The sequence below is a fragment of the Lepisosteus oculatus genome, unplaced genomic scaffold (genome assembly GCF_040954835.1).
Source record: "Lepisosteus oculatus isolate fLepOcu1 unplaced genomic scaffold, fLepOcu1.hap2 HAP2_SCAFFOLD_40, whole genome shotgun sequence".
NCBI lineage: Eukaryota > Metazoa > Chordata > Actinopteri > Semionotiformes > Lepisosteidae > Lepisosteus > Lepisosteus oculatus.
Window position 1 is genome coordinate 981,975 of NW_027167934.1, and position 12,745 is coordinate 994,719.

Below are 12,745 nucleotides of genomic sequence, written 5' to 3' on the forward strand. Positions count from 1 at the left end.
TTATGCATAAGACAAAGATAACGATCCTGATCAGTTTAGAAATCTGTGTACGCTGTAAGGTTTTTACTTCTTAAACTTTTAAAATACACGTTTTGAATAGAAAGAAATCCTCTTCCTGGTATAGCACACCAGCACGTCTTTTTTCTCCAATCAGAGGGGTGTCAGATAGTGTCAGCCAATCATCATTCTGCGTTGGGTAGCAACGGGTGACTGTTCTCAGGCGGAAGATGTAAACAGCTTAATGTTCGTGTTAAATATTTTTTTTTTAATTCAATTAAACGGGCACAGTTAAGACATTAAATAAACATATACATATTGTATACAGTACAGTTTGCATACGGTAATATGTTTATGTTACGCGATTAAAAAATAAATAAATAAAAATGAAAAGTCCAGCAGCAGCTGGATTCGAACACACAACCTACCAGTTGGTAGTCATGCACCTAGACCAGTAGGCTACAAGACAGCTCGCATGATCAAGCAGGCGAAACAGCCCTACACAGTTCTGCCGCAGTACACGGATATAATCATACCGTTATTAAATTCTTGAGATACGCGATTCCATATTATATTCCCTTTTAATCAAATTCTAAAAGTATGCTTGTTGACGTATCCGGTATCACGTTAGTTAAAGACTTCGAAGCTTACAATGTTTAGGGAGAAATGGAATACCGGTGTGTATTTTTCCTTGTGATATTTTAAGCTCTAGTTGAATGATAGGTGTCGCATTTTAAATCATTCTCGTAGTAGAAATTATGAAACGCCCTGTTAAAAGCAAGGAAGTTTTTATGCCCCGTTGAAGTAAAACAAAATGCCTGACAAAGTATGGCTTGGACAGATTCCAAGTGCTTGTACAAATGTGCTAAAGAAATTATACTTTGAGTATACAGCTTGTCCAAAGTCATCCATTATTAATACTATTAGTAATATCTTCAGTAAAGGCTTTGATGCATAAATATTTCTGATAAAGGTAGGTTGTGTACTTTTGTCCAACTGAGCAATCTTGCTTTCATAAAATATACCAACATTTGAATGACTGATGATTAACATGCTGTGATACACAGTTCAAAATTAAAGGCTCGAATGCTGTACATGAGAGGTTAAGCTCCCCCTGGCGGTTTTACAAGGCGACGCCGGATAGCTAGTCACGTGACACACGTGATACCGCGTGATACCCCGGTGGGCGTGTCGCGGTATGCCGTGAAATACCTCACCCATTTTGAATGGCTACATCTGTAGCTACTTGTGGATTCAAATACTTTATCGAGTGCTTTGATGAGTTTTTGCAATTTGATTGTCGTCCTGTCAGCCTGTTTCTGTTTTTTTTTTCAATCTAGTGATGGAAAGTAAGAGGGAAATGATGGAGCAATCCATAACCGCTCCGGAAAAATGGCAGAAAGAAATGGCCCGTCACTAAGGACATTTGTGAAGCAGAGGAGTGACATCACCACAAAGTGACTTATTCTGCTGATCGTTTTGGTGAATAATGATTGAGGCGCGTTAAGAGAAAGGTAGCTGCGTCAGCATGCTTAGGCTGCAAAGGATCAAGCAAAGGTTTACTCCATGCTGAAAAGAGAAGAAAAGAAGCACAACGTTTCGACTGTGGAGCCTTCTGCGCCATCTTCTTTAGCGGTGATGATGTTTACATTGGAAAAACTGAGACATGCGTCCCTGGGTGGGCTTGAACCACCAACCTTTCGGTTAACAGCCGAACGCGCTAACCGATTGCGCCACAGAGACTGACGGCCGCTTGTGCTCCCTACATTTGCAGGTTTATGGTCAAAGAAAACAATCACTTGCGCTTCTTGCAGCCGGCAATCTTTTTCCACTGACAACCAAGAAATGGATTTCATCTTTCACAAGCTGTATGGATTTCTTCAAAAACAAGTTATTCCAGAAAGGAAATGAATTCTTGCATTAAACTGAACCAAGCTGTACATGTTTGTCTGAAATGATACATTCGGCACAACAAGACACGGAGAGAGGCACCGCTGGTAATCAGACCCAGGATCGCCTGCTTACTAGGCGGGCACTTTAAGCCACTAGGGAACAGCGCCAGCGGAGCACCGCGCTTTTACAGACACTTGGACACATCTGCGTTCGGTGTGCACTTAACCTGCTCTCTGAGCCCGTTGCCTCCGTCCCATTTAATAGCAGAACTGACGCCAAGAGAAATGATGAGAAATGGCATTTATCGGGCACTTTTCATGTCCAAGCTGTGCATTCTTTGGCGACACCATTTTTTCTTTTGTTTAATTTCTATACTTATTGATAGAATAAAAACGATATGTCATGTACTGTAAGGGAAATGTCTCTTTTTTTTAATGGGGAAAGCTAGCACCAGCAAATGTTGTGTTTAGAAGAAGTGATTTAACATGACACGTGACCTAATTTACCGGAGCAAAAGTTCACCCAGCAAGCCCTGCTTTACTTCTACAGGAGAGAAGTACTGTAGAGTCTGCAAGATGTTCAGCTGGGTAGCTACGTCAGCATGCCTCGGCTGCAAAGGAACAAGCAATAGGTTTATTGCATGCTGAAAAGAGAAGAACGGAAACAGCGTTTCGACTGTGAGGTCTTCTCACACCTGTAAAAGGCTCCATGGTTTTCTTTCTTCTCTTTTCAACATGGAATACACCTATTGTCTGCAAGATGTGACAATTTCATGGTGTTTTGGAAGAAAACCTTTTTTCTTTGAATTCAAAATCAATCGGAATTTCAGCACGACACATCAACACTTTTTCTGTTTTAAGGAGATGATATTTTAAACCTGATAAAAATAGTAGGAAACACAAGTTTCTTGCTGTGAAAATTTAGATGGGGAAGTGTACTACTAGTAGCAGTGTAGAGCTCTCTGTGGTGGAGTGCAAGCGCATGTTCTATGGGCCAGTGGCGTAATGGATAACGCGTTTGACTTCGGATCAGAAGATTGTGGGTTCGAGTCCTGCCTGGCTCGTGAGGCTTTTAAACCTCTAAGGTTCCTCGGTAACAGGTTGCCGTCATGTATATGAACTATAGAAAAGCATTTGCCACAACCCGTAAATTAGCACGCAAGTGCGGGCTAGTGAACACAGAACTGTATGGAGATCATCTCCAGCTCCGAGCTCAATTGCAATGAAAAAACATGCAGAACAGAACTGGAGAGCAGCTGAATTTGTGCTCGGTAGGGTGGGGAGGACTCAGCATTGCTATTGTTCTAATTGGCATGAACTGCAGGGGATCTGAATCAGAACATGTCAGTTAGTTCGATCATTGCGTCAATATGTAGGCCACGTTAATACAGAATTATTACTTTGTCTGTCTCGTCTTTGTATATAGCTGAATGTCCCTGACAATTTCATGTTAGTTTTTAAGAACGACATTGATGCTAATATATACATATATAGCATATAAGGAACACGTAAAAGTTTAGTCCATGCTGAAAAGATAAGAAAACCGCCACAACGTTTCATCTTGGAATAAATCTTTACTTGTTGTTTTGCAGCCTACCCATTCTGACCTAACTCCTCCCTTGAAATTCCCTAACAGATAAGGGTACGTAACGGCTCATGCGATGCTCAGTTGCAATTTGTCCCAAAACAAACAAGAACAGCAGCTGAGGGTTTGAGTTTGAACATGCACTGTATTAAAGCAGCTTTTATTTCCATTGATAAATGCTAGATATTCCTACAGAGATTCTCCAGGTGAGTAAGCGATTCCTGTTTCTGTTTCTATTTCTGTTTCATATATAAATATATACAGTATATATATATGTTACATGTGTCTCTGCAATAGTACAAATGTGTTATACACTATCAGGGGCTGCTTTTTTGTGCACCTCATCTACAACAAGGGTTTTTTTTTCATTTATGTTTGTGGACCTTCACCATTTGAGGAAGTGAGTTAGATAAGAAAGTTACAGGTATGGTGAGCAATGACTGACAAAGGCACGTACTGCGTATTCCTTACAGAAGTGTAAGCAATTTGTTCTAAAAAACACCGGCTAAAGTCCAACATCGTTAGCAATCTTATTACTTAAACAGAATTAACATCAATAAACTGTAAGGTGCTGGTACATGTGAGTAGATTTGATCTTCTATTAAACAAAAATGCAATTACAGCTCTAAAAAGGTCAACCTAGACTTCTGTAACAGATCTGTTCAGGTCATCGCTGTTTCTCTGACCTTGTGAGTCTTTGGAATTTTAAAAGTGTATTTTGCTTGCCTTTCATGTGGTCTGTGTACAAGTCACTGTGGCATATGCGGTCCTACACAGCCTTGCTATAGACGTGACGAGCCTCCGCTATGTTGCAATGGAGAACAGGTTCAGTACGGAGCTGCCGAGAAAATTCAGCTGGAAAGCTCGTTGCAGAAAAGCATCGGTATCTGTGTCCAGCGGCAAAGCGTCCTTCGTGGGTGCTGAAGAATCGATTTCACAGGCTGCGGGTCCAGGCGATTTAGAGTGTTAAAGGTCCCAGCGAAAACGAAACGGCGCTGGTCCTTTTACACGCACGCACGCAACCAAATGCAAAGGACACCGTAGTCGGCAGGATTTGAACCTGCGCGGGGAGATCCCAACGGATTTCAAGTCCGTAACCTTAACCACTCGGCCACGACTACGGCGAGCGCCGCGGCCGCTGCCTTCTTGCTACAATCGAACAGGGAGTGCGAGGCGGCGGCGGCAGCGGAGGCAACTTTTTTCAAGTTCGCTCTCCGTTTAAGAAACCTTTTACGCCATACGTGCAAGCACACACACACACACACCTCAGAGGACTTAAGGGTGGCTTCAAGTTGGAATGATAAAGTCTTCCCGTTCGGACATGAAAACAGAACGTTCTTAGACAGAAAGCAATCAACAACGGAGACATGTGGACGACGATTTTAGTCACTGCACTTTGAATAGCATTTTTGCTCCAGTTACAGGAGATGCACCAATGGCCCTTGACCTACGCTCTTACCAATGCCTTGAACATTCAAACAAAACAGCCCTCAAGTCCTGCGGTTTAATATAACGCTGTTACGTGTCGAGGCAGTATTTGACTCTGTCCTACCGTTGAGACACGGGGCGTATATGGAAACGAACACATGCTACGGATCGTCTCTAATCGGTCCCTACAGTTGGAAGGCTCCTTGAAGCGTGCACCCCCATCATTCATCTTTGCGCATCTGTGAAAGGTAGACTCTTGAGCAATGTTTGAGCCAGCTCTAAGGCAACTAGTGCTATTGGACAGAGACCTCTGGAAGATCCTAAGAGTCTCTTAACACCACTTCCAGCAGCAAGCTTAATTGTTCGCTGGAGGTCTCCCACCCAGGTACTGACCAGGCAAAGAATCACCACTACATTGAATGAGGAAGTTAATCCTGAAATCCAATTACATATCTCAAGGTAAGACAAATCCATAAGAACATGTCTTAGTATTACTTCGTTTACATTAGTATGGCACTGAGTTGGAGCTCCTCTTTAAGCTGTGGTTTAGTTTTGCATTCATGTGTTTCTAGACCAGTTATTTATGGGGGTGGGTGGGTCTTTCACAGAGGCTCAGGACAAATCCCCCGCCTGAAAGTCTAATGTGTGCGTTCAGACAGTCACAGGTCAAGAGCCAGGCAGGAGGACAATGGACAGAAGAGCCAACGAACTAAAAATAAAAGAACAGATATGGAAAAGCCACCATCTTTTTCTTTTTGACATTTTCCGACTTTCATGCAAGCCAGGACAAAGTCTCTCGTAGCTACTTGTGGATTCAAATACTCTATCGAGTGCTTTGATGAGTTTTTGCAATTTGATTGTCGTCCTGTCAGCCTGTTTCTTTTTTTTTTTTCAATCTAGGGATGGAAAGTATGAGGGAAATGATGGAGCAATCAATAACCGCTCCGGAAAAATGGCAGAAAGAAATGGTCCGTCACTAAGGACATTTGTGAAGCAGAGGAGTGACATCACCACAAAGGCGACACATTCTGCTGATGGTTTTGGTGAATAATGATTGAGGCGCGTTAAGAGAAAGGTAGCTGTGTCAGCATGCGTAGGCTGCAAAGGATCAAGCAAAGGTTTACACCATGCTGAAAAGAGAAGAAAAGAAGCACAACGTTTCGACTGTGGAGCCTTCTGTGCCATCTTCTTTAGCGGTGATGATGTTTACTTTGGAAAAACTGAGACAGGCGTCCCTGGGTGGGCTTGAACCACCAACCTTTCGGTTAACAGCCGAACGCGCTAACCGATTGCGCCACAGAGACTGACAGCCGCTTGTGCTCTCTACATTTGCAGGTTTATGGTCAAAGAAAACAATCACTTGCGCTTCTTGCAGCCGGCAATCTTTTTCCACTGACAACCAAGAAATGGATTTCATCTTTCACAAGCTGTATGGATTTATTCAAAAACAAGTTATTCCAGAAAGGAAATGAATTATTGCATTAAACTGAACCAAGCTGTACATGTTTGTCTGAAATGAGACATTCGGCACAACAAGACACGGAGAGAGGCACCGCTGGTATTCAGACCCAGGATCGCCTGCTTACTAGGCAGGCACTTTAAGCCACTAGGGAACAGCGTCAGCGGAGCACCGCGCTTTTACAGACACTTGGACACATCTGCGTTCGGTGTGCACTCTGCTCTCTGAGCCCGTTGCCTCCGTCCCATTTAATAGCAGAACTGACGCCAAGAGAAATGATGAGAAATGGCATTTATCGGGCACTTTTCATGTCCAAGGAGCTCAATGCCCTTGACACCTCCCCAGGGCGACAGAGCTGTGCATTCTTTGGCGACACCATTTTTTCTTTTGTTTAATTTCTATACTTATTGATAGAATAAAAACGATATGTCATGTACTGTAAGGGAAATGTCTCTTTTCATGGGGAAAGCTAGCACCAGCAAATGTTGTGTTTAGAAGAAGTGATTTAACATGACACGTGACCTAATTTACCGGAGCAAAAGCTCACCCAGCAAGCCCTGCTTTACTTCTACAGGAGAGAAGTACTGTAGAGTCTGCAAGATGTTCAGCTGGGTAGCTACGTCAGCATGCCTCGGCTGCAAAGGAACAAGTAATAGGTTTATTGCATGCTGAAAAGAGAAGAACGGAAACACAGCGTTTCGACTGTGAGGTCTTCTCACACCTGAAGAAGCCTCACACCTGTAAAAGGCTCCATGGTTTTCTTTCTTCTCTTTTCAACATGGAATACACCTATTGTCTGCAAGATGTGACAATTTCATGGTGTTTTGGAAGAAAACCTTTTTTCTTTGAATTCAAAATCAATCGGAATTTCAGCACGACACATCAACACTTTTTCTGTTTTAAGGAGATGATATTTTAAACCTGATAAAAATAGTAGGAAACACAAGTTTCTTGCTGTGAAAATTTAGATGGGGAAGTGTACTACTAGTAGCAGTGTAGAGCTCTCTGTGGTGGAGTGCAAGCGCATGTTCTATGGGCCAGTGGCGTAATGTATAACGCGTCTGACTTCAGATCAGAAGGTTGTAGGTTCGAGTCCTGCCTGGCTCGTGAGGCTTTTAAACCTCTCAGGTTCCTCGGTAACAGGTTGCCGTCATGTATATGAACTATAGAAAAGCATTTGCCACAACCCGTAAATTAGCACGCAAGTGCGGGCTAGTGAACACAGAACTGTATGGAGATCATTTCCAGCTCCGAGCTCAATTGCAATGAAAAAACATGCAGAACAGAACTGGAGAGCAGCTGAATTTGTGCTCGGTAGGGTGGGGAGGACTCAGCATTGCTATTGTTCTAATTGGCATGAACTGCAGGGGATCTGAATCAGAACATGTCAGTTAGTTCGATCATTGCGTCAATATGTAGGCCACGTTAATACAGAATTATTACTTTGTCTGTCTCGTCTTTGTATATAGCTGAATGTCCCTGACAATTTCATGTTAGTTTTTAAGAACGACATTGATGCTAATATATACATATATAGCATATAAGGAACACGTAAAAGTTTAGTCCATGCTGAAAAGATAAGAAAACCGCCACAACGTTTCATCTTGGAATAAATCTTTACTTGTTGTTTTGCAGCCTACCCATTCTGACCTAACTCCTCCCTTGAAATTCCCTAACAGATAAGGGTACGTAACAGCTCATGCGATGCTCAGTTGCAATTTGTCCCAAAACAAACAAGAACAGCAGCTGAGGGTTTGAGTTTGAACATGCACTGTATTAAAGCAGCTTTTATTTCCATTGATAAATGCTAGATATTCCTACAGAGATTCTCCAGGTGAGTAAGCGATTCCTGTTTCTGTTTCTATTTCTGTTTCATATATAAATATATACAGTATATATATATGTTACATGTGTCTCTGCAATAGTACAAATGTGTTATACACTATCAGGGGCTGCTTTTTTGTGCACCTCATCTACAACAAGGGTTTTTTTTTCATTTATGTTTGTGGACCTTCACCATTTGAGGAAGTGAGTTAGATAAGAAAGTTACAGGTATGGTGAGCAATGACTGACAAAGGCACGTACTGCGTATTCCTTACAGAAGTGTAAGCAATTTGTTCTAAAAAACACCGGCTAAAGTCCAACATCGTTAGCAATCTTATTACTTAAACAGAATTAACATCAATAAACTGTAAGGTGCTGGTACATGCGAGTAGATTTGATCTTCTATTAAACAAAAATGCAATTACAGCTCTAAAAAGGTCAACCTAGACTTCTGTAACAGATCTGTTCAGGTCATCGCTGTTCCTCTGACCTTGTGAGTCTTTGGAATTTTAAAAGTGTATTTTGCTTGCCTTTCATGTGGTCTGTGTACAAGTCACTGTGGCGTATGCGGTCCTACACAGCCTTGCTATAGACGTGACGAGCCTCCGCTATGTTGCAATGGAGAACAGGTTCAGTACGGAGCTGCCGAGAAAATTCAGCTGGAAAGCTCGTTGCAGAAAAGCATCGGTATCTGTGTCCAGCGGCAAAGCGTCCTTCGTGGGTGCTGAAGAATCGATTTCACAGGCTGCGGGTCCAGGCGATTTAGAGTGTTAAAGGTCCCAGCGAAAACGAAACGGCGCTGGTCCTTTTACACGCACGCACGCAACCAAATGCAAAGGACACCGTAGTCGGCAGGATTTGAACCTGCGCGGGGAGACCCCAACGGATTTCAAGTCCGTTACCTTAACCACTCGGCCACGACTACGGCGAGCGCCGCGGCCGCTGCCTTCTTGCTAAAATCGAACAGGGAGTGCGAGGCGGCGGCGGCAGCGGAGGCAACTTTTTTCAAGTTCGCTCTCCGTTTAAGAAACCTTTTACGCCATACGTGCAAGCACACACACACACACCTCAGAGGACTTAAGGGTGGCTTCAAGTTGGAATGATAAAGTCTCCCCGTTCGGACATGAAAACAGAACGTTCTTAGACAGAAAGCAATCAACAACGGAGACATGTGGACGACGATTTTAGTCACTGCACTTTGAATAGCATTTTTGCTCCAGTTACAGGAGATGCACCAACGGCCCTTGACCTACGCTCTTACCAATGCCTTGAACATTCAAACGAAACAGCCCTCAAGTCCTGCGGTTTAATATAACGCTGTTACGTGTCGAGGCAGTATTTGACTCTGTCCTACCGTTGAGACACGGGGCGTATATGGAAACGAACACATGCTACGGATCGTCTCTAATCGGTCCCTACAGTTGGAAGGCTCCTTGAAGCGTGCACCCCCATCATTCATCTTTGCGCATCTGTGAAAGGTAGACTCTTGAGCAATGTTTGAGCCAGCTCTAAGGCAACTAGTGCTATTGGACAGACACCTCTGGAAGATCCTAAGAGTCTCTTAACACCACTTCCAGCAGCAAGCTTAATTGTTCGCTGGAGGTCTCCCACCCAGGTACTGACCAGGCAAAGAATCACCACTACATTGAATGAGGAAGTTAATCCTGAAATCCAATTACATATCTCAAGGTAAGACAAATCCATAAGAACATGTCTTAGTATTACTTCGTTTACATTAGTATGGCACTGAGATGGTGCTCCTCTTTAAGCTGTGGTTTAGTTTTGCATTCATCTAGACCAGTTATTTATGGGGGTGGGTGGGTCTTTCACAGAGGCTCAGGACAAATCCCCCGCCTGAAAGTCTAATGTGTGCGTTCAGACAGTCACAGGTCAAGAGCCAGGCAGGAGGACAATGGACAGAAGAGCCAACGAACTAAAAATGAAAGAACAAATATGAAAAAGCCACCATCTTTTTCTTTTTGACATTTTCCGACTTTCATGCAAGCCAGGACAAAGTTGCTCGTAGCTACTTGTGGATTCAAATACTCTATTGAGTGCTTTGATGAGTTTTTGCAATTTGATTGTCGTCCTGTCAGCCTGTTTCTGTTTTTTTTTTTCAATCTAGGGATGGAAAGTATGAGGGAAATGATGGAGCAATCAATAACCGCTCCGGAAAAATGGCAGAATGAAATGGTCCGTCACTAAGGACATTTGTGAAGCAGAGGAGTGACATCACCACAAAGGCGACACATTCTGCAGATGGTTTTGGTGAATAATGATTGAGGCGCGTTAAGAGAAAGGTAGCTGTGTCAGCATGCGTAGGCTGCAAAGGATCAAGCAAAGGTTTACTCCATGCTGAAAAGAGAAGAAAAGAAGCACAACGTTTCGACTGTGGAGCCTTCTGCGCCATCTTCTTTAGCGGTGATGATGTTTACATTGGAAAAACTGAGACACGCGTCCCTGGGTGGGCTTGAACCACCAACCTTTCGGTTAACAGCCGAACGCGCTAACCGATTGCGCCACAGAGACTGACAGCCGCTTGTGCTCCCTACATTTGCAGGTTTATGGTCAAAGAAAACAATCACTTGCGCTTCTTGCAGCCGGCAATCTTTTTCCACTGACAACCAAGAAATGGATTTCATCTTTCACAAGCTGTATGGATTTCTTCAAAAACAAGTTATTCCAGAAAGGAAATGAATTCTTGCATTAAAATGAACCAAGCTGTACATGTTTGTCTGAAATGAGACATTCGGCACAACAAGACACGGAGAGAGGCACCGCTGGTATTCAGACCCAGGAATGCCTGCTTACTAGGCAGGCACTTTAAGCCACTAGGGAACAGCGCCAGCAGAGCACCGCGCTTTTACAGACACTTGAACACATCTGCGTTCGGTGTGCACTTAACCTGCTCTCTGAGCCCGTTGCCTCCGTCCCATTTAACAGCAAAACTGACGCCAAGAGAAATGATGAGAAATGGAATTTATCGGGCACTTTTCATGTCCAACTGCTGCAGTTTTCAGTGGGCGGGCTTTGTCAGATGGCTTGGAAAAAACGCACTGTGTTTCGGCTCGGGAAACATCATGAGCAGTGTCCTGCATGTTTTCTGTGTATAGCTGTCTTTTAATACAGAATTCATTCGAAATCATTGATTTCTCCAATTAACAAGGGTCCCTTTTTGAACCTGCCAGAAGCATTCTTTCAATGTAACAGATTCACTCCGGGGAAAGGCAGCATGACATTAAGAGTAGCTTTCAGCACCCGTATCGGACTGCGTGTATGCAGACACCGCTCAGAATCCCCTGTAAGATTCTCCTTCAATTCCGTTTTGCAGTGCTTTAGCTCTTTCAAAAGGCTTCGCTTTGCTAGTCACAATCCAAGGCTCATGACAGCATTTGGAACCAATCGCCACTGCGTTGGCTGGGAATCGAACCCAGGTCAACTGCTTGGAAGGCAGCTATGCTCACCACTATACCACCAACGCACACCCACAGGAGGCCTGCAGGACACCACCAGAGAATGCTCACGATTTCGGAAGCTGTCTCCGGGACGTGCTGATTCCACACATCCTGAATAAATCATGATATTCTTAGTTGCTGTAGCTAGACGTTCAAATGAGTTTCATGGCCAGATGGACTGTTTCCTCCAGCGGTATAGTATTGCAGTGAGACAGCACGATGCCTGCAAGACTATGTCACGCTAAACGCCACAGATTGTGTTTGTCCGTTCGTGTCAGTCGTCCTGCAGCCACGGGAAGTGGGACACAAACATGCTGCAATGCTTTCAGGACGTTAGGATTTGTTTGTGCAACATCCGAGAAGAGTACTTGTGGCTTGAATGTGAACTGTACGTGCCCACCCCCTTTCCTCTGTAGTGCATGAGTTCCTCCCGGCATGCCCTTCGTCATTGTTCTGTCATCTTGTATTTAAAGGGTTGTATTTCTGCTGCTAAAAAGAAGCAACGGTTTTCTCACAACGCCCTTTGTTCCCAACGGAGCCCTTGTCTGTCATGACATTCTTCAAAACCTCAAGCTAGAAGAAGAAGAAGACGACAAATATGAAGCGTTACCGCAACGACATGCCATGAGACGATCGATAACGATTTCCATAGGATCCCCGCGGTTGCCTGGCAACCGTCAGCTCTGCGCAGTGGCAGTATCGTAGCCTGTGAGGTTTAGCCGAGGCGCGATTATTGCTAGTTGAAAACTTTTCCCAATACCCCGCTTCCGCCGGTTTGCAATACAATCGGCGAAAGCAATTTTTGACAGTCTCGTCAGAGACTGAGCAAGGTGTTTAAAGACAGATTTGGTCATGGTGACATCATGGTAGAAAGAAACGAGCTTGTTACGTCTCAACAGAAACGCTTTTTAGCTCTTTCAGCGTTATGCAGAGAACAGCGTCTGTCGAGATCACTTTTGAGTCAGCGCGAAACGCCGTGTGCTGTCAGTTTGATTTCATATTGCTCGTCGCGGCGCCCGGCTTTTGTTTGTCAAACGTTAGGTTGCGCTTCTTCATGCTGCATCGTCGGCATGAGTGGAGCTTTTTAAACGTCTGTACTTACTGT

The 12,745-nt window shown here is 43.8% G+C and overlaps 8 non-coding genes across 8 annotated transcripts; 2 read left to right on the forward strand and 6 right to left on the reverse strand.

Moving 5' to 3' along the window:
• Positions 1–1,666: 1,666 nt before the first annotated feature.
• trnan-guu (transfer RNA asparagine (anticodon GUU)) lies at positions 1,667–1,740 on the reverse strand. Its single transcript has one exon. It is a non-coding gene; the product is annotated as a tRNA-Asn (tRNA).
• Positions 1,741–2,880: 1,140 nt separating this feature from the next.
• Positions 2,881–2,953, forward strand: trnar-ucg (transfer RNA arginine (anticodon UCG)). Its single transcript has one exon. It is a non-coding gene; the product is annotated as a tRNA-Arg (tRNA).
• Positions 2,954–4,513: 1,560 nt separating this feature from the next.
• Positions 4,514–4,595, reverse strand: trnas-uga (transfer RNA serine (anticodon UGA)). The gene has a single exon. It is a non-coding gene; the product is annotated as a tRNA-Ser (tRNA).
• A 1,537-nt stretch (positions 4,596–6,132) lies between these two features.
• On the reverse strand, positions 6,133–6,206 carry trnan-guu (transfer RNA asparagine (anticodon GUU)). The gene has a single exon. It is a non-coding gene; the product is annotated as a tRNA-Asn (tRNA).
• A 2,822-nt stretch (positions 6,207–9,028) lies between these two features.
• Positions 9,029–9,110, reverse strand: trnas-uga (transfer RNA serine (anticodon UGA)). Its single transcript has one exon. It is a non-coding gene; the product is annotated as a tRNA-Ser (tRNA).
• A 1,530-nt stretch (positions 9,111–10,640) lies between these two features.
• Positions 10,641–10,714, reverse strand: trnan-guu (transfer RNA asparagine (anticodon GUU)). Its single transcript has one exon. It is a non-coding gene; the product is annotated as a tRNA-Asn (tRNA).
• An 880-nt stretch (positions 10,715–11,594) lies between these two features.
• On the reverse strand, positions 11,595–11,666 carry trnag-ucc (transfer RNA glycine (anticodon UCC)). Its single transcript has one exon. It is a non-coding gene; the product is annotated as a tRNA-Gly (tRNA).
• Positions 11,667–12,319: 653 nt separating this feature from the next.
• On the forward strand, positions 12,320–12,461 carry LOC138228198 (U4 spliceosomal RNA). Its single transcript, XR_011185284.1, has one exon. It is a non-coding gene; the product is annotated as a U4 spliceosomal RNA (small nuclear RNA).
• The last annotated feature ends 284 nt before the right edge of the window (positions 12,462–12,745 follow it).